The sequence below is a fragment of the Candoia aspera genome, chromosome 9, assembly GCF_035149785.1.
Source record: "Candoia aspera isolate rCanAsp1 chromosome 9, rCanAsp1.hap2, whole genome shotgun sequence".
In the NCBI taxonomy this organism is placed as follows: Eukaryota; Metazoa; Chordata; class Lepidosauria; order Squamata; family Boidae; genus Candoia; species Candoia aspera.
In genome coordinates, this window is record NC_086161.1 from 17,185,968 (window position 1) to 17,204,267 (window position 18,300).

Here is an 18,300-nt window from a genome sequence, read left to right on the forward strand (position 1 = left end):
GAGAAGACTCCTGAGAATACCATGGACAACCAAGAAAACAAACATGGATCATTGAACAAATCACCCCAGAATTCTCACTTGAGGCACAAACGACCAGGCTCAAATTATCCTACTTTGAACACATTATGCAAAGACCAAGCTCTCTGGAGAAGGCTCTAATGCTGGGAAAGGTGGAAGGAAAGAGAAGAAGAGGACGACTAGCAGCAAGGTGGAGGGACTCAGTTACAGTGACAATGGATGCACCACTGGAAGACCTGAAAGACCATGTTAGGGGCCGATTATCATGGAGAAAATTCATCTATGTGGTAGCTAAGAGTTGACACTGACTTGATGGCACATAATCAATTGATCAATCAATCAGTCAAAACAAGCACCACGGCAGCAGTAGCAGAGAATGGTGACTCAGCGTTCTAGGACTGTGGGTGCCTGCAGCCTGTTTGTTCCCATTTTTGGCTACTCTCACCTACATAATTGAACACACAAGCCACATATGTCATCTAACTAGAGCTTCTGGAATTTTACATTCCTTCTAAGGCAAGATTCCTAAATCTAAAGCAAACCTTGGGTTTAGGTATCCTGGTTTATAAATGGCTACAACAAGCTAGGAACATTCTGGTTTGGGCAGAATGCCAAAATAGAAATCTCTGCTTTGTTCTGGTAACAGTGGGGTCAGCCAAGGAGGAATGAGGGCACCTGCACAAGCTCACCGATAATAAGCCAAGTTCACTAAACTCCTGGTTTACTGATACATGCTTACATGGGCACTACAAAAGTTTCCAGTGTAATAAAGCCAACCATCTCCTCCTGGCTAGAGATGAAAACACAGAGCTCAACATCTCTGCTCAGCTGTTCAACCTGTTGAATTACCTTGAATTAATCACCATATTCTGGCATCCCCCACCTCACAAAATTGTTGCATAAATAAAGAGGGAGCAGACAGATTGTGCTGGCTACCTGGAGGTAATATATACATGCAAGATATTTGAAACCAAGTCCTCCAAAAAGGAAGCTTCAGACTTAATTCACCCCCGTTTCAATGTTCAGAACAAACACCAACAGTGGGCAAAGAGAATCTATCCCCTCGTCCCATATCAGAAACATATGCTTTATCTTCCTCTACGACTTCATTCCCAGCAAATCTAAGGCAACCCAACGTTTTAAAACTGAAATTAGTTGGAGGAAAATTCACCTTCCTTTCAGGAAAATAACTCACCCACACATTGGTTAAAGCCAACACTGATACTTAGAAATGCTTATCAAGAAGTTCCCCCCCATATATGCACTGATGGTTAATCCAACACAGTGGACTGAATACAGTGGGTGGGTTGAGAGTCAGTTTGGTCTAGTGGTTAAGGTGCTGGGCTAGAAACCAGGAGTCCGTGCATTCTAGTCCCGCCTTAGGCAGGAAAGCCAGCTGGGTGACCTTGGGCCAGTCCCTCTCTCTCAGTCCAAGAGCCAATCAGGGTGGTATGAGAGTTCTAGTCCCACCTTAGGCACAAAAGGTGGCTGGGTGACCTTGGGCCAGTCACTCCCTCTCAGTCCAACTCGGTGCAATGGAGACTAGCCTCCTTGTGGTGCACCCCGGGCAACCTGACTTGCCACAGCTAAATAGTCTACACATCTGGCTGCTGGACCTCACAAGGATTTCCCAGCAAGAAAAAAGCAGCATGAACACCGAACTGCTATGCCACACAATTAAAAAAAAAAAAAAGTGGGCGGGTTCTTCCCCTTTCCTAAGCCATATATGTTTAAACTGTGGATTGCAAATAAATTACTTTTCACAAAACCAATCAACCAGATTATGACTTAGGGTCAGGGTTCCTAACTATAGTATCCCTTTTAAATAACAATTTTAAGAAAGGAAGCTGGCAAGTAATGAAGCCTCCAGCGTTCTCTTTATATCCAAGCATCCCACTGAAACTTTAGGGGGAAAGAAAATTATTTGGAAGGGTGCCCAAGAGAAAAAGGACCAAGTGGGAGGGGGAGTTAGACAGGATGGTATTCTGATAACCACTGCATTGCATGGCATCCGTTTCACAACAGGCAGATCTTTTTGAAGACCATCGGAAACACAGCCTCAAAGTGCCCCACATGGGGGGGCTCATGGCTTCTGTCAGCTGCTTCTCTGCTGCAAACTGCTCATTTTAAAGACCCTTCCTCTGCAAACCTTCACAAGGACATAAAGCCCACTCTCCCTCCCATCCCTGGGGGTAGGTCCAGCTGTACCTAGGTGTAGTACAGCTGGACCTACTAGCCAGCACTGCCCAAATTGTGAGGGGAGGCTAGAAACCCCATAACTAAGTCCCCAAACATTGTCTCTTCATTTTATTCCAGTTATGGCACCCCTCCACACCCACGCTTACAATTCTGCAGAGCCATGCCGAGAAATAAACTCTGTAGGCCCTGGAGGAGGAGGAAGAGGAAGCTGCCTTCCCACTGAGCACCACCAGTTGTAATCAAAATACCAACAGGATCTTGAAAAACGACTTTCAACTCCCAGTGACGTATCCCAGGAGTATACTTGCCTCCAGATGTACTGTGAGTGCCACCTGCAGAATTCCCAGCCACGAATTCCCTAGCTTGGCTCATGGCCGACTTAAGCTTTAATTTGGAGGTGAACATCTATTACTATCTGAAAATGTTGTTATCCTGCTCTGTTTAGCTAAGGAGCAAGCAGAAAAGCGACTGACCACTGAGGAAGGAGCCACAACAGCTGACCTCTCTACAGATCTTATTAATCCAGTCCGTTTTTATTGGGGAGTAATTTTCTATCATCCTTGAGTTTTGGTGTCTTCATGCTAACTGTGCCAGTATATGCCTATTTCATGATTTGGCATTATTTTCAGCGGAAAGGCAGAGGTATAATGGTATGAAGACACTGGTGTGAGAGGGTTTGGTGGGAGCAAAATCTGAATTGCTCACTTCGCAACCCCACTTCCTTTTCAGCGCATATATTTTCTCTGGAAAAATCTCAGAAGTTTTACAACCATTCACACTTAAGAGAAGGAGGGAAAAGATGTGGAGGAAAAACAGTTCAACACCGTGTAGCAACTGCTCAAACATTGCTTCGGTGTATCCCATTTCATACTTCAGGACTCACAGGTACCAAATGATACAGCACCATGGATATGTTCCTCTTCCATCACACCCACCCACACCTGTCCTTCACAATCCTGCAGGATGCAGCCTATCAAGAAGAAGTGGAGAAAAGATGCAGAAAACCCACGTGGTTGCTTACTGCCCAGAAACCAGAATTGGCCTTCACTGACATTACCAATTTGGCCTTTTCTTACAAACAGCACAACATAGCCATTTGTGTTCCCACAGCTATGCAATGCACCAAATTCTCAAGAGACCCCAGGGCAAAGTACAGCTGAAAAATCCAAGAATAGCCACAGGGGAGGGGGGACCCCTTGCCACATCAGATTTCTAGAGTAAAAGAAAGAGATAGAAGGTCTCAGGCAGTTTGTTGATGAAAAATAATACAAGGAGGGGGAGGAACAACAACCAAGTTTCTTCCTTTCTTAACACACATTTCTTAAACTCTCTAATCCAAATTGCAGGAAAGTACAGGAGTTCCAGGTCTCAGGATATGACCAGAGTCATAAGGGACATTATTTATTGCCAAAAAAAGTTACTTAAAAGGGTTAAGATTACCAGATCTTCTTCTAATTCTCAACCTGATGCAAAGTGCCAGTAGCTTCTGCGCCCTGGTCCCCTGCCTGAAAGCTCTCTCCCCAGGGACTTGTGAGCTGCACAGCTTGCAGTACCGGGACCGCAGGTCAAGCCATGAGCCCGAGGTACCAGCCCAGACCCAGCCGAACTTTTTAAAATGACAGAGGGGAGAACCAACTAAACCCCCAATCAGAAAGCAGCCATACTCACCCCATTTCATTTTAATTACCTTGAAATGTAAACCAAATGGAATCGATTTTCATTTCTGAGCCGGCAATTCCCGCTCCTCCTCAGATACCTCTGCTGCAAAGCTATCTAAATTTTTCCAATGTATTTGTAATCAGAGTACCATTCAGATAGCTGAATAGCAGTTCCTGGAGAACCTTGTACCCCTTCAGCATGGGTTCAAGTGTTAGGAGAATATATGTATTTGTTATTCAACTGTATTTTTCAGATGGAGATAGATATAGATATATCCATACTCTCTGTGTGTGTATGTATGTGATTCAGGGTGCGGAAAAGCATTCACCCGGAAGTAAATTTCACTAGCTTCAAGTCAATCTATGAGTAGACACACAGGACCGCCAGTGTCAAATACCTCCACCATCTTTTTGCCACTTGCCTGTGTGATCAAATAGGAGGAAGGGGGCTTTTCGAAGCCCCAGCTCAATGATTTCTTGGGCAACCAATTGAAAGCTCTTTCTCACTGGCCCAAATCCAAGTCAGAATTTCTCCTCTATCACATCAACTGGCCCCCACCGCAAGAGTGAGGTCTCTGCAATATTTTCACAAGCAACACAAAAAGGGGATGCAAAGATGAGTTTCACCATTTGCTATATCAAAAGAAGTAATTTTTCCCTTTACAAAAGGTCAAATAAAGATTGGTAACTCTGGTCTAATTTTTAGCCTTCTAGAAATTATGGAGTCCTTGGTGCTCTCTGAGCCTTGTTGTTTTCTTGCAGACGTTTCATTGCCAGACTAGGCAATATCTTCAGTGCGAAGAGGGAGTGGGCCTTGCTCTCAGTTTATATACTGTGGCTTGCCCTGCTTGTGTTGGTGGGGTGTTGTTCTCTCCTTGGGAGTTCTTTGATTGGGCTGTTGTTTGCTGCTTGGTTGATTACCTGAGTTAACAGTTCCTTGATTAAGGTACTGTGTACTGTTCGATTGTTCATCTGGTGTTAATCCTAGTGTTCATCTTTGCATATCAGGGTGTTGATTGCTGGTGGGGAGGAGTTCTGATCTTTTGGCTTTTCTATTGTCTCTTTTGAATGGTATGCAAATGTTGTTTACCTCTATGTGTCTGTTGATGGCTGCCTTGTCTGAATGCCAGGCTTCCAGGAATTCTCTGGCATTTTTGGATTTGGCTTAGTTTAGGATGCTTAGTTTCCCAGTTGAAACTATGGTTGAGTCTGTCCATGTGTGGTGAGATTAAGGAGTTCTCATCATGTCTCCTGACTGCTAGCTGATGTTCGTGGATGTGCTCTGCTAGTCTTCTGTCTGTCCTACATAGTGGCTGCTACAGTCCTTACACTGCATGTTGTAAATAACTCCTGTTTTTAATTCTTGGGCTATTGGGTCTTTTGGGCTACTTAGGAAGTTTTGAAGAGTTTCAGTTGGTTTATGTGCTCCGGTGATGCCATGTGGTTTTAACAGTCTGTTGGTGGTTTCTGAGATGTTTCTGATGTATGGCAGTGTCATCCTTTTCATAGTTTCCATTGGTTGGGTTGTAGTGGGTTGAGTGGTCAGGCACTGTTTGATAAAGTTGGGGGGTATCCATTTTGCTGGAAGATCCTATATAGCTGGTCAGTTTCCTTTTTCTGGTGTTCTGGGTTGCTACAGTGCATTAGTGCTCATCTGAATAATGTTCTTACGCAGCTCCTCTTGGGGGAGGTGGGGTTGTTGCTTTGGTGATGGAGAACTTGGCTAGTGTGGGTAGTTTTCCAGTAGACTTGTATCTCTAACTGGCCATCATTTCCTCTGCTGATGAGCATGTCCAAGAAGGGTCGCGTGTTGTTTTCTTCTTCCCTTGTGAATTTTATTCCACTGAAGATGTTGTTGATGGTTTCATGTGTTTCCTCCAGTTGTTCCTTTTTTATTATGAAAGTGTCATCTACGTACTGGATCCGAACTTTGGGTTGTATACGCGGATGTGCTATCCTTTCTAGATGCTGCATTACAAACTCTGCTATGAATCCTGAAATAGGTGATCCCATGGGTGTTCCTTTGATTTGTTGGTATATTTGTCCATCAAGCTGGAAGTAGGTCATAAGGCAGAAGTCAATGAGGTCCATTATCCTGGGTATTTCTATTTTGGTGTATTTGGCTAGGTCAAATGGGAGGATTCTAGAACTTACTCCTACTAAATTGCTGTAACAGCATTTTTTTTGGTGCAAGAGTAAAATATGTTCAGTTAAACCAGCAGGGCAATCTAGGACTGGACAATTACCTTCATTGGCAGAATGGAGCTGTGTGTGTGTTCATAGGCAAACTCCAGTGTCTGTAGTTGCCATTCAATTTTAATACAGATGTATAATGCTAGTAAAGCCAACTTATTGACAGATGAAGAATGCTTTGAAGACTTCCAAATTATTTAATTAATTTAAGACTACAGCAAGTCAGCAGTACAATGAGTCCGGAGAATACATGCTTTAGGGAGCCTTTTGAAGGAAGAATAGGAAGAATAGACGAATACAAAAACATTCTTAGATAATGACAGTGACACACAGTTCCATCTATAATTGCAGGATACCTTTACTAGGAACAGCCCAAATGGCATGTGAGTTCAATCTTTTGAATACTTTACAATTCTATATACTCACAAGCTTTTATTGGTTTATGCTACTTTAGCTGTTCTTCATACAGTTATTTCATGACTTAATAAAGTTATTTCATGACTGTGGCTTCGTTTTTCTGCCATTGATCAAAACAGACATGGTTGCTTTTAATAGTTCCAGGAAATCTCAGGTGACTAGGAAAGATTCTGTCCTGAGGCTTGCTAGGTTAAAACTTGTTAGAATTAAAACTGGTCTTTTAACATTTTTAAAGAGATCCTTGTTTCTTCTCCAGGCAAGAGACAGACTAAAAGTTGTCTATTGTTCATACCACATTTCATCACGCAGGGAACGAACAGATGTCCCATAGGCCTGTGATGTCTAGCAATAGTGCACAGCCATTCACTATCTGGCAACCTGATGAACTTCAGGAAGACATTCATGAAGTCAATTACCTTTTCCATCTACAAAATTGGCAACCTTTCTAATTTGCATTATCACCATGTCCTCCAATGAAATCTAGCAGACATCTTGAACTGCTCCAGTCTCTCCTTCTGTTTAAGTCCTATAGGTAAGACTTGCCCCCCAAATAATGAACTGTACCAAACAAAAGAAACCTGTATGTAATGGCACAACTAAAAGTCACAGAACCATTAGAATCTAGCTTCTGAAATACAAGCAATTTTAAAGCCAGATTTCCCCCCCGCCCCAGACAAAGCTTCAGATGGTTTATCTCAACAGAGAAAATGACTAACGTACCATTCAATCAAAAAATGCCAGTTTAATCATTTAATAAATGCATTACAGCCTACTCAAGGCAGACAATGCATAAAATAAGCAGCAAGGAGGAGGCAAGCATCTGAAAGCAAAGGAGTCACCATTAAAAATAGTGCATTCTCATACCTTGGTCAAAGTAACGAGTGGCCATCAAGGCACTGATGTGCAACTGGGCAGATTTGATTGCATTTGAGAACTGACACCGGAAGCATTTCATCTTCCGCAGGACACTGATTTGCTTGGATACTTTCATCTGTGTTAGCGCCCTTGCTGCCAAGCCAAACAAATACAAGCCTTTCCTTTGAAGGGGTAACTGGTATTTCAGTGATAATGATAGCAGAGGTTATTTTTGTCCTTCGAGCACTGCAGCGGGCAATGGAGAATCCAGAGGACATGCCGCATTCAATTCATAGTGCCTTCTCTCTTCTTCAACTATGCTATTTGGGCGGGGGTGCTGCAGTCCTTAACATGTGGGTCGCAGCCCCACAGCGTAACGCACATCAGTGCTTGCTGGTCTAAAAAGTGGGAAGCAAGAAGAAAGGGAAGGGAAGACAGAGGAGCAATGCATCTGGAGTTTGTTATGCAGCATCCTACAGTTGAGTGTGTTCTCTTTCACACTGAAAGCACTCTCAGATACAAATCAGACAAAATAAGGTCACTTCAATGGAAAGAGCCTGCTGAAACCACACCAAACAAGCATGTGATCCTTCTGCCCTTTAAGCAGAGACCTCCTCCCTCCCTGTCTAGACACGCGTAAGCAGCTCCAAAGTCTCCTTGGATTCGCGAATTTTTATCGGCCCTTCATCCACGGGTTTGCGGAAATTGCGCTACCCCTCACTGAGTTGCTCAAAACTAAAGGTTTGGGGGACACACAGAGGGTGAAAAATCCAGGAGCGCTGCTAAAATGGACACCCGCATGCCAGAGGGCTTTTCAGACCCTTAAACAGCTGTTTACATCCGAACCCATTCTGCAGCATCCTGATCCTGACAAACCATTTGTGGTACAGGTGGACGCTTCTGATTTCTCAATTGGAGCTCTGTTAATGCAAAAGGACAACCTGGGACAGTTAAAGCCGTGTGCTTACCTCTCCCATAAATTTTCAGAGACAGAAAGGAGATGGCACGTTTGGGAGAAAGAGGCTTTTGCGGTTAAAGGTGCTTTGGAAAGCTGGCGTCACTTATTGGAGGGGGCTACCCACCCTTTCGAGGTTTGGACTGATCATAAAAACCTGGAAGCACTGACTGTGTCTCGCAAACTGAGCCCAAAACAAATTAGGTGGGCTCAATTCTTTAGTCGTTTTGACTTTAAACTGAAATTTATCCCTGGGAAAACCAACTTCCTGGCTGACGCACTTTCGCGCCAGCCTCAGGATACCAGTACGGTACCAGATGTAGTGGGAACTCTCTGGACAGAGCCCCAAATGAGTCTGGCAGCTGTGACTCGCAGCCAAACCCGAGCTCAGCGTACAGATGCTTCAGTTTCACCTCGCTTGCCTGTACCCTCAGACTTGCAACAAAGGTTTCTTTCCGAGCTGAAAACTGACACTTGGTTACAAGCAAACCTCAACGAGGTCACTTTTAAACAAGATTTTGCATGGAAGCACTATCGTCTCTATGTACCTGAGACGTTGCGCAAAACCATTCTGTCACGATCCCATGATGACAGAATGGCTGGGCATTTTGGGTTTGGTAAGACCCTTCATCTGGTTAGACGCCAATTCTGGTGGCCAACGCTCCGGCGCGACATCAAAGAATACGTCAATTCCTGCCCAGTATGTGCTGCTTCTAAACGAAAAGTGGGAAAGCCCCAGGGCTTCTTACAACCAGTGGCAAATCCTTCCCGCCCTTGGGAGGAGATCTCTATGGACTTCATTGTTGATTTACCTCCTAGCCAGAGGAAAACTGTCATTTGGGTGGTGAAAGATTTTTTCTCTAAACAAGCCCATTTCATCCCATGTACCACCATCCCATCTGCACAACAGCTGGCCCGCCTCTTCATTGTACACGTGTACAAAATTCACGGATGCCCCGCCCGCTTGGTGACGGACAGAGGCACACAATTCACATCCAAGTTTTGGCGGGAATTTATGAAATTACTGGGCACTAACCAAGCATTGTCAACTGCGTCGCATCCGCAGACTGACGGAAATATGGAGGCGGTCAATTCTACCCTTGAACAATATCTGCGTGCTTTTGTCAATTATCAGCAAGATGATTGGGTTGACCTCCTACCATTTGCAGAAGTTGCCCACAACAATGCTGTTCATCAAAGCACTGGCCAGGTGCCATTCCATACCGTTTTTGGCCGTGACTTTGTCCCGACCCCAGAACTGCCTCAGCCAGCCTCCCCCCCGTCTTCACCTGCTGATTGGGCTACACGTCTGGCAGCTGCCTGGCCAACAATACAACAGGCGCTTGCTGATGCTCAAGCCACTTACACACGACATGCAGATTCCAAACGATCCACCTCGCCACCTTTCCGAGTGGGTGATAAGGTGTATCTTTCCACCAAGTTCATCAAGTCTACACAACCTTCAAAAAAGTTGGCACCTAAGTTTATTGGTCCTTTTCCTATTATTGCTCAAATTAGTCCTGTTACTTTTAAATTAGATTTGCCTGCAAATCTTAAACGCTTACACCCTGTCTTTCATTGCAGCCTGCTTAAGTCTTTCCACGAATCAGCCCGCTGGCATCCACAGCCTCCACCCCCTGCACCTATCATGATTGATGGTCAACAACACTTTGAAGTCCGAGAAATCCTGGATTCCCGACGATGTTGTTCTGTTTTACAATACTTGGTTCGCTGGAAACATTTCCCTCATCCTGAGTGGGTGGCCGCCCACGATGTTCACTCCCCTATTCTAGTTACCCATTTCCACGTGGCTTATCCCGCTAAGCCTGCTCCGTGAGGTCATTTCCTTTCTTTAAGGGGGACGGTATGTCATGTTCATCGTTCCAATGCCTACATCGTAACATTTCGCATGTCATGTTTCTGACCCGTGTCTATCACCTGCGGGGTGGGGAATTCCAGCCCTGCCAGGCTGTTATCTTTGTGTTACCCTGAAGGAATGTGTGTTTGGGTTATGACATGTATTCAAGGTTATTTTCCCAGGCAGATGTGTGACGCTTGCCAATGCTGGGAGGGGGTGGTTGCGATGTTGGGGTGGGGGGCGGGATCGGCTTGGAGGCGAGGGTTTTTAGTTTGTATTTGGCGCGCTTTTGCTTATTCTCAGCTTTCTTCGTATTTGCATACTATCCTTTCAATAAATCGGTTTTATTCACTAAACTCTGGTGAGACTGACTTTGTTGGGATAAGGCAATCATTACAAGCATACTGTAGGAAATATATGCCAAAAGCTTGGGAATCTAGGGAGCTTTCAAAACGTCTTGCACTTCTGCTGGAGAATATTACCATATTTGGAGGAGATCTGTGCCTTCTTGGAACCTAATTCTCCCCCGCACCCCAACTCTGTTATACCATCTTACACACACACACACACACAGAGTCATGCCTTACCACTTACTCTGTCATCCTTCGACAACTCCTTTCCAAAAATAAACCACCGGTGGAAGCAGGTGAATTCAGCTATTCCATACAGCCTCCATAAATCAAAGTAAAGGCTTCTTTAATGTGGAACTTTTTTTAAAAAATGGAACACCAGAATCTGAATTGCCAAAAAGTCATCACTGAAAACTTGTATAGGAAAGGAACTCAGGTCTAAGCTATCTCCTCAATACTTGTCCTAACAGAGTAGGCAACAAAGGACTTGTAGGTACTAATCTTCCCACATATGCCTTCCCTTGGTACTCTCCTGAAACCTGTCCTACCTGACTATTATTTTCTTAGATACTTTTCACTGAAATTTAAAAAAAAGGCCAAACAAAATGCTACACTGGAATGCTACAGAGTGCCAGCCTGTAACATCAATTTCGTTTTGGGAATGTGACTGGGTCCCATGCTGGCCCTTTAATAAAACAAATTAAGATACGACCCAGAGGTATCTTTGGAAGTGTGTCTTGCCTGGAAAATAAGAGCAGCAATAAGCAGGGATGGCAGAGAGCTTCCTGGAAAACGCATGAATGGATGATCCATCCTTAGAACATCCATTCATGAGTCTTCCAGGAAGCTCTCTGCCATGGATAGCCATGGCAGTCCTTTTGTGCGTGTTCCCACAACACGCTCTCCCTCTTCCAGATCTTCTGATCAGTCAAAAATAGTGCCCATCTTTTCATCTAAGTATGAAACGGCCCAATTTCATCTAACACTTTAACCATATGGGGTATACAAATCTCACCTTTCTACACTAAAGGCATATCTAGCTGCAGAGGATGAAACCCTAGAGAGGTGTTGTCAGATGGCATTGGTCAGAACATTCACACCTACTAGTCTTAACCGCTTAAATCTTTTACATCTTAGGGCTCAAGTCTCTTGCCTGTCTGACAGGTGACTTCATCCTGAGAAGGTCCTTCTCTGGTTGCCCTTGCCTTCAGAGTCAAGACAGGGATGGCCATGAACAAGGACCTGCAACAGGAGATGTTCTGCCTATATGATTCTATCTGAGTGAGGCTTATCCAATGCTCGTTAGGTAATGAAGTAAAATGTCCGATACAATAGCAGCTGGCCTACATTGTGCCCCATAATATTGCAGTGCAATTTTAACTCATTCCCAGTAATTTTAGCTATTCAACGTATAGCCAGACATGTTTGGATCTCTGCCCAAAACAGCACTTAATTGGGCAAATAATTAACACCAGCAAAGAATCAGATCTATGTTATTTAGCACATTTTTGTGTATTTATGTATTTATTTCTGCTCTGCTCAAAACAGCTTATTACTACGTTTGCATGACACCTTTTCTTTACGAAATTATTCTATTTGTTTAATTTATAGATTATATACTCTCTTTTCTCTGATAGTTCAAAGCAGTTTACAAGTGAGCTTTTCCTTCATTTCTCCTCACAACCAGCACCCAGTGAGATAGTTGGGTTGAGAGAGAATGACCGGTGCAACTCAGCCTATGATTTCAAGGCTGAGGGTAGGGTGGAGCTGTCTACCCGGTCCCTATCCACACCTTAAACAGAGAAGCTAACAGCCATTACACCACTTTTAAAATCTTAAAACTAGATTCATTAAACAACTGATTGCTTCAACATGTCTTACCGAATAAGCCACAACTGGCTGGGTTCACATAAATAATAAACTGTTGTTTGCAAAATATAATGGCTAGGTTCCAGAGACACATTATGACTTAGCTTACGTGTGTAAAACCAGTCATAAAGTTAGCTTACTCAGCAGATAAACTGCATGCCATCAAAGTTATGGTGCTATACTTGTAATGGGAAAGAAGTCAAGTTTTGCCACCTACAGAGAAAGCCATCCATCTACCAAACAGTTCTTAAATGCAAACCAGGAGGCTGACGAAGTCAAGAATCAATGCTGTCACCTAAGACCTCACCCTACCTACCATATACAGAAATGTGAATCTCTGTTTCAACACAAATTTGGAGTGCAGGTATCTCTCCCTTTCTTGCAAGATAACACAAACGAAGGTAACAGTTGCTTCAAATTAATTCTGAGAAGTCATCATAGACTCGACTATAGAAATAATGTATCTCTCTCCTTCGAACTGCGTAATGTTAATCAGAGTTTGTCTAAATGCTTCTGCAGGATTTACCATCAACAGAGCATAGTGCCATTTCTGGTGGCAATGTTTATTTAGGTTGTTGTCGTCAGCTGCCGTTGAATCGTTTATGACTCACGGCGGCCCTACGTATAACAGAACGAAATGCTGTTCGGTCTTGCGCCATATGCCTGACTCTGGCTGAAAATGAATTTGGGGGGAAGAACAAACTTCCCCATTTAATTAAGTCTAGAGTGGCTGTATTGTCAATTTTTCCCTGAAAACGATACAATTATTTTTTCTTGTTATCTGCCAAAGTTGTGCAACAAAAAGCCCTGGAAAACTGAAGTGCCTTACATTTTTCTTGGGAACACTGGTATTTAAAAGTGTGGGAAATAGCACTGGTTGGAACGTCAACACACTTCTTGCTATTAACAAAATTAACGCATACTTGCTATTGAAGAATCTTAAAAGAAAAAAACTCTAAAGGAAGTGGTTTACTCCCATCCACTCTACATTTTTAAGGTATATTAGCATATTCAGTCCTAACAAATGGTCTCTATTTATAGACATAAATAAATGTATGTTTGGCAGCATAAAGACTGATGGAGTTGGGCAGTCCACACATTTAGGTAAATAAATAAATAATGGATTTTGGAAACCCCCTTGTAAATAAAAATATCTGAAGATATATTTATATTCTAAAACTCTGCACTTCTTTAAAACAAAAATATCTGAGTGGGTAGGGTTTTTTTTTTACCTTTTTAGATTTTTTTATTAAAAAATATAGAAGATTGGATTTTCTTTATGTATTATAGAATGATGATAGAAAGTGTTACGGAGTGCGACAGGCACAAAACAAAAACCTGACATCTGGCTCAGGATGCAGCCTCCTGTGAAATCAAGTTAGAAGAAGGGAAACTAACCTTAGCTCTTATAGAGCCAGAGATTGGATTGACATGAGCGCTGGCCAGTAACATTTCAGTGGGGTTAGCACAAGTAGACACAGGAAGCCTGGATTCAAACCTCTGCCCAGCACGATTAACGGATGGCTAGGTAGCGTGCATGACCGTAACCAAACTTGACGGGGTGACTGCAAGGCTAAAATGGGTAGTGACAGAGGAAGTGTTTGAAGGCAATACAGAAGCAGCTTTAGTAATTTAGCCATGAACAGAAGGAGCCTCAGTCCATACCAGCTACATGTCTTCTCCAACAACGTCAATGCACTGCAAGCTTGAAGAAGAACTCTCATTGTCACAAGGCCATTTATATAAGTCCTTTACTCTGTATTCAGAAGAGCCTTGTGAAATAAAATAATACTGTGCTAAGATCTTTGGTACTGGCAGAGGGATGACATCATTAGCAGCACAACAGGACTGAATGTCATTTGCATGGTATCATGTGCATGGCGTTACAGTGGCTCGCACATACCTGTGGCTGATTTAGTGGAGGCGTGAACCACTCAGGTGAATTCATGCAGGACAGTGGGTGACCGTTTCAGAAGCTGGAGCTGGCAGAATACAACCGAACTCCTGATTTGGCCTTCATCCATCAGCAAGCTTTGACATCTTGCTGATCTGCTTAAAGTAGTTGTTGTATTTTCAGAAATGTTAATACCGTAATCCTATTTCAAGATGTGAATCCACCACAAGAGATTTGGGGCTAGCTATATGTGCCCGCAAAAGACACCCATTCCGTCGGAAACGCAAAACCCTTCCATCTCCTTGCATCTTGCTATTGGAATGTTGGTAAATGAGAAATAACTAGCTCTCAAGCTAAGTTCATGTATCGTGCTAAGCTATAAAGTGATTTATCTGGCCTTGACTGGTACAATGTACCTGCCCAAACATTGCAATTTGTAAACCATGGATCAAGAGTACAGGCAGTCCTCGCTTACTGACCACAATTGGGACTAGCAACTCTGACGCCAAGCGCCATGGTCGCTAAGTGAAAAACCATGTGACCACGCCAGACTTACAATGTCACTTCCACTTCTGTTGTTAAGTGAATCCCATGGTCATTAAGCAAGACATAATGTGACTGTGACTTGTGATTTCACTTCCACATACTCCATTAATTCTGCTTTTGGAAGCCAGCCGTGAAGCTCACAAATGGTGATCACATGACAGCAGGATGCTGCAATGGCGATAAATGCGAGGATTGGTGGCGAAGCTGTTTTTTTTAACCATCATAACTTTGAATGGTTGCTAGACAAGGCAGTGAGTAAGCGAGGACTATCTGCATGTGTAATATGCAAAGGTAGCCAAGCATAGCAAATTCAATTAACCATGGTGAATACAGTATGCATAATCAGATGCATACTATAGATATGCTCCTAACCTAGGATCCCAGCCAGAAGGAGACAAACCATTTGAACTTTTTGCATTCAGATTCAGCATTATTAGTTATTTTTGAAATACTGTATGAAAGAGCAGGGTAGAACTCCACAGATTCTAGCCTCAGATTTTATTCAGGTTTGGAATATACAAGGCAGCTGTTGGGAAACTGACTGAAATTATGACTTTGCAAAAAATAAACCAAGAAAAGTAACAATCAGCAAAATTAATAAGTGCCCTTGATTGGTTAGCTTACTCTATACCAAAAGAAAAGAAAAGAAAATGCACACTATACGTTACTCAATATATAATAAAGTGATTTGTTTGGTGTTGACGTAGTGTGCCGCACTGTCTTGTAAGCCATGGTTCATGATTTATCAATGACTAACAAACCCAACCAAGAGTAGTTTATTCAATAAACCATTATTTCAAAAGCCAATGCTTTGCATGCCTTCTCTCTTCAGCAGATTGTTTTTGTTTTTGTTTTCAATTTAACATTTGATGGATTTCAGGAAAATATGATTTTTCACATCAGCTATAGCTGATCACAATATGAGACATGCTAATATTGACCCATTCAGAAATCCCAATCTGTTCCCTATTTCTGGCATCACTTGGCAAACTGCAATGCTCTTTTGCATAAGTGTATGGAATCAATAGTAACTTGAGTACAAGGCACATGGTATGCTACATTATCTGGTACAATTAGTCTAATCTTGACATTTCAAATACAGGTGTACAAAATATGGGGAATTTAAACAAATACGGTTGAATGAAGATTATGTAGAGTTACAGCTCAAAATTACAGCTTTCACTTGAGTATCCATGTTCATATTCGGTAGTAACATCTAAAGCAGTCTTATGGCAGCTTGACAAGCAGACAATCAAGATTTAAGGGGGCCTAACCTTTTGCAGAAAACATGACAAAAACCTGATCCTTTGCTGACAGCAACTTCAAAGATCAGAGGAAGTAAGTGCCGGTGAAACCCAATGCCAAAAATGTATCTGTTAGTCTTTAAGATGCCACAAGGCACTGTCAAGTTTGATTTGTAATCCAGAGGACTAAGTAAACAGCCTCACATATACCTTCTTAGAAATATGATATATTTCACAGTTACCATGATACCTGCTTTAAAATATGTTAATTTACTTGGTTAGTGTACTTAAATGACAAGCAGGGTGAGTACCTAGCCATCCTGGATAGATCTCAGAGAAGCAAATGAGGGTTAGACTTTGTTAGCATTTGGATAAGAGACAACCAGCAATTTACTGGGTCTGTAGATTAGACTGAGAAGCACCCCCCCCAAAAAAAAATCCTGAAAGAAAGCAATGACAAACCATTTTGGTACTGTTGCCTAGAAAACTGGATATGTTCACCTAAAACCAGGGCTCACTTCACAGTAGACAATACTGGTCAATCCACAGTCTTGAACTGATTTCCCAAGGAATTATTCCAGCTAAATCCAGTGTGGGTTGCCTTCTTTTTAAAACAAACAAAAATCTCAAAGTGGTTTACACTAAAAAGCAGCATTTGCCTGTTGTGGTATCATATTCCCTTGCTGTTTCACAGTATGCATGCTTCCAAGAAAACACTCTTAGAATAGTTATGAACATGAACACCACCGCTGATTTATGGCTGTCATACGTCTAATGATTTGTGTCAGACCCCATGAAAGGTTACAGCCTGTTGGCGTAAGGTACTAAAGACCAACATAGCTCACTCTGCTGTTCCGTTTTTGTCCCACTGCTGTTATGAAATTAAAGTATAGCACATTTGTGCTGTGGTCTGTTCCAGTTGCATTCTATCTTTGGACTATGCAACTGAAAAGACAGGCAGGGCCATCCAGATGGTCTCCCATTCAGCCTTCAACCTACTTTGCTTCGGTAAGACTGCTGGGCCATGCACCTTGGGATAACAAAGGTGAGAGCCAGTTTGGTCTGGTGCTTAAGGTGCTGGGCTATAAACCAGGAGACTGTGAGTTCCAGTCCTGCCTTAGGCATGAAAGCCGTCTGGGTGACCTTGGGCCAGTCACTCTCTCTCAGCCCAACTCACCTCACAGGGTTGCTGTTGTGGGGAAAATAGGAGGAGGAAGGAGTATTAGGTATGTTCACTGCATTGAGTTATTAAATAATAATAGTAATAATAATAATAATAATAATAATAATAATAATAATAATAATAATGGGATAAACATAAAATGAAATTAAAAATTAAAATGTGGCAGTTTCTCTCCACTGCAGCCTGAGTGAATGTCTAACCTACCAAAGAATCTGAAATCACTTCCTTTCATGTTGTGTGGAAGAGCAACATAGCAATATTTTGGAACACAATCACGAGAGCAAAATATCTCCCCAGCTCTTAAATATCCAATCCTGATACAGCTGCCACAGGGGCAACAAGGATTTCTAGCGTCATGGAATTGGGTTAAAGCTCTAGCCTTGCCAATACTATGTAGGTTAATGAGGTACTGGACAGGAAGAAGAGTCCAACCCCAAGGCTCACTAATTTTGGACCAAGTCACATCTTCTCCAGCCTTCCCACAATATAATATGCAACAGCTTTAACAATGGCAGAAGATAAATGCAGTAACTACAATGAACAGGTCTCTTCTCTGCTCTTCCTGTACCCGGTTCCCTAGCCAATACTGTGTGCTGGGCACTCGGCAGGCCTTTTCAACTTTGGAGAATCTCTTTTGGAAAAGCATGAATTTCAAATTGTCAAAGGAGACCGAAGCTTGATGCCCCAAATTCAGATTTCTAAGAACGCCAAGTATTTGGAGATACAAAAAGATCTAAACAAATCAGTGTGGAATCCATTTTCCAATGTCCTGGCAGCTTTCCTCTCTTGTGAAAAAGATTTCTGGTTTTGGTCTTCTGAATGGAATTTGCACTTTCTTGTTATCGCTGCAAGGTGGCAGAAAGTTTCAGTGCCTCGGACAGAAGCCTTCTCCATCATCCCGCAATATCAAGCCATCCTGTGCTTCCTGCTCTGAAAAGATCCACGAGAGTAGATCACACATGACTTTAACTCAAGGGGGGAAGGGGGGAACTCAAGTGAGGTTGCAGCTGGCTGGAGAAAGGGCTGTATGATATACGTACATAGGTGGCGGTTTTGCAAAA

At 42.7% G+C, this 18,300-nt stretch overlaps 1 protein-coding gene across 1 annotated transcript in view; it reads right to left on the bottom strand.

Moving 5' to 3' along the window:
- Window positions 1-18,300, bottom strand: part of PPP2R2A (protein phosphatase 2 regulatory subunit Balpha) — a 60,933-nt gene that overhangs the window by 21,313 nt on the left and 21,320 nt on the right. The gene's annotated exons all lie outside the window — the stretch shown is intronic.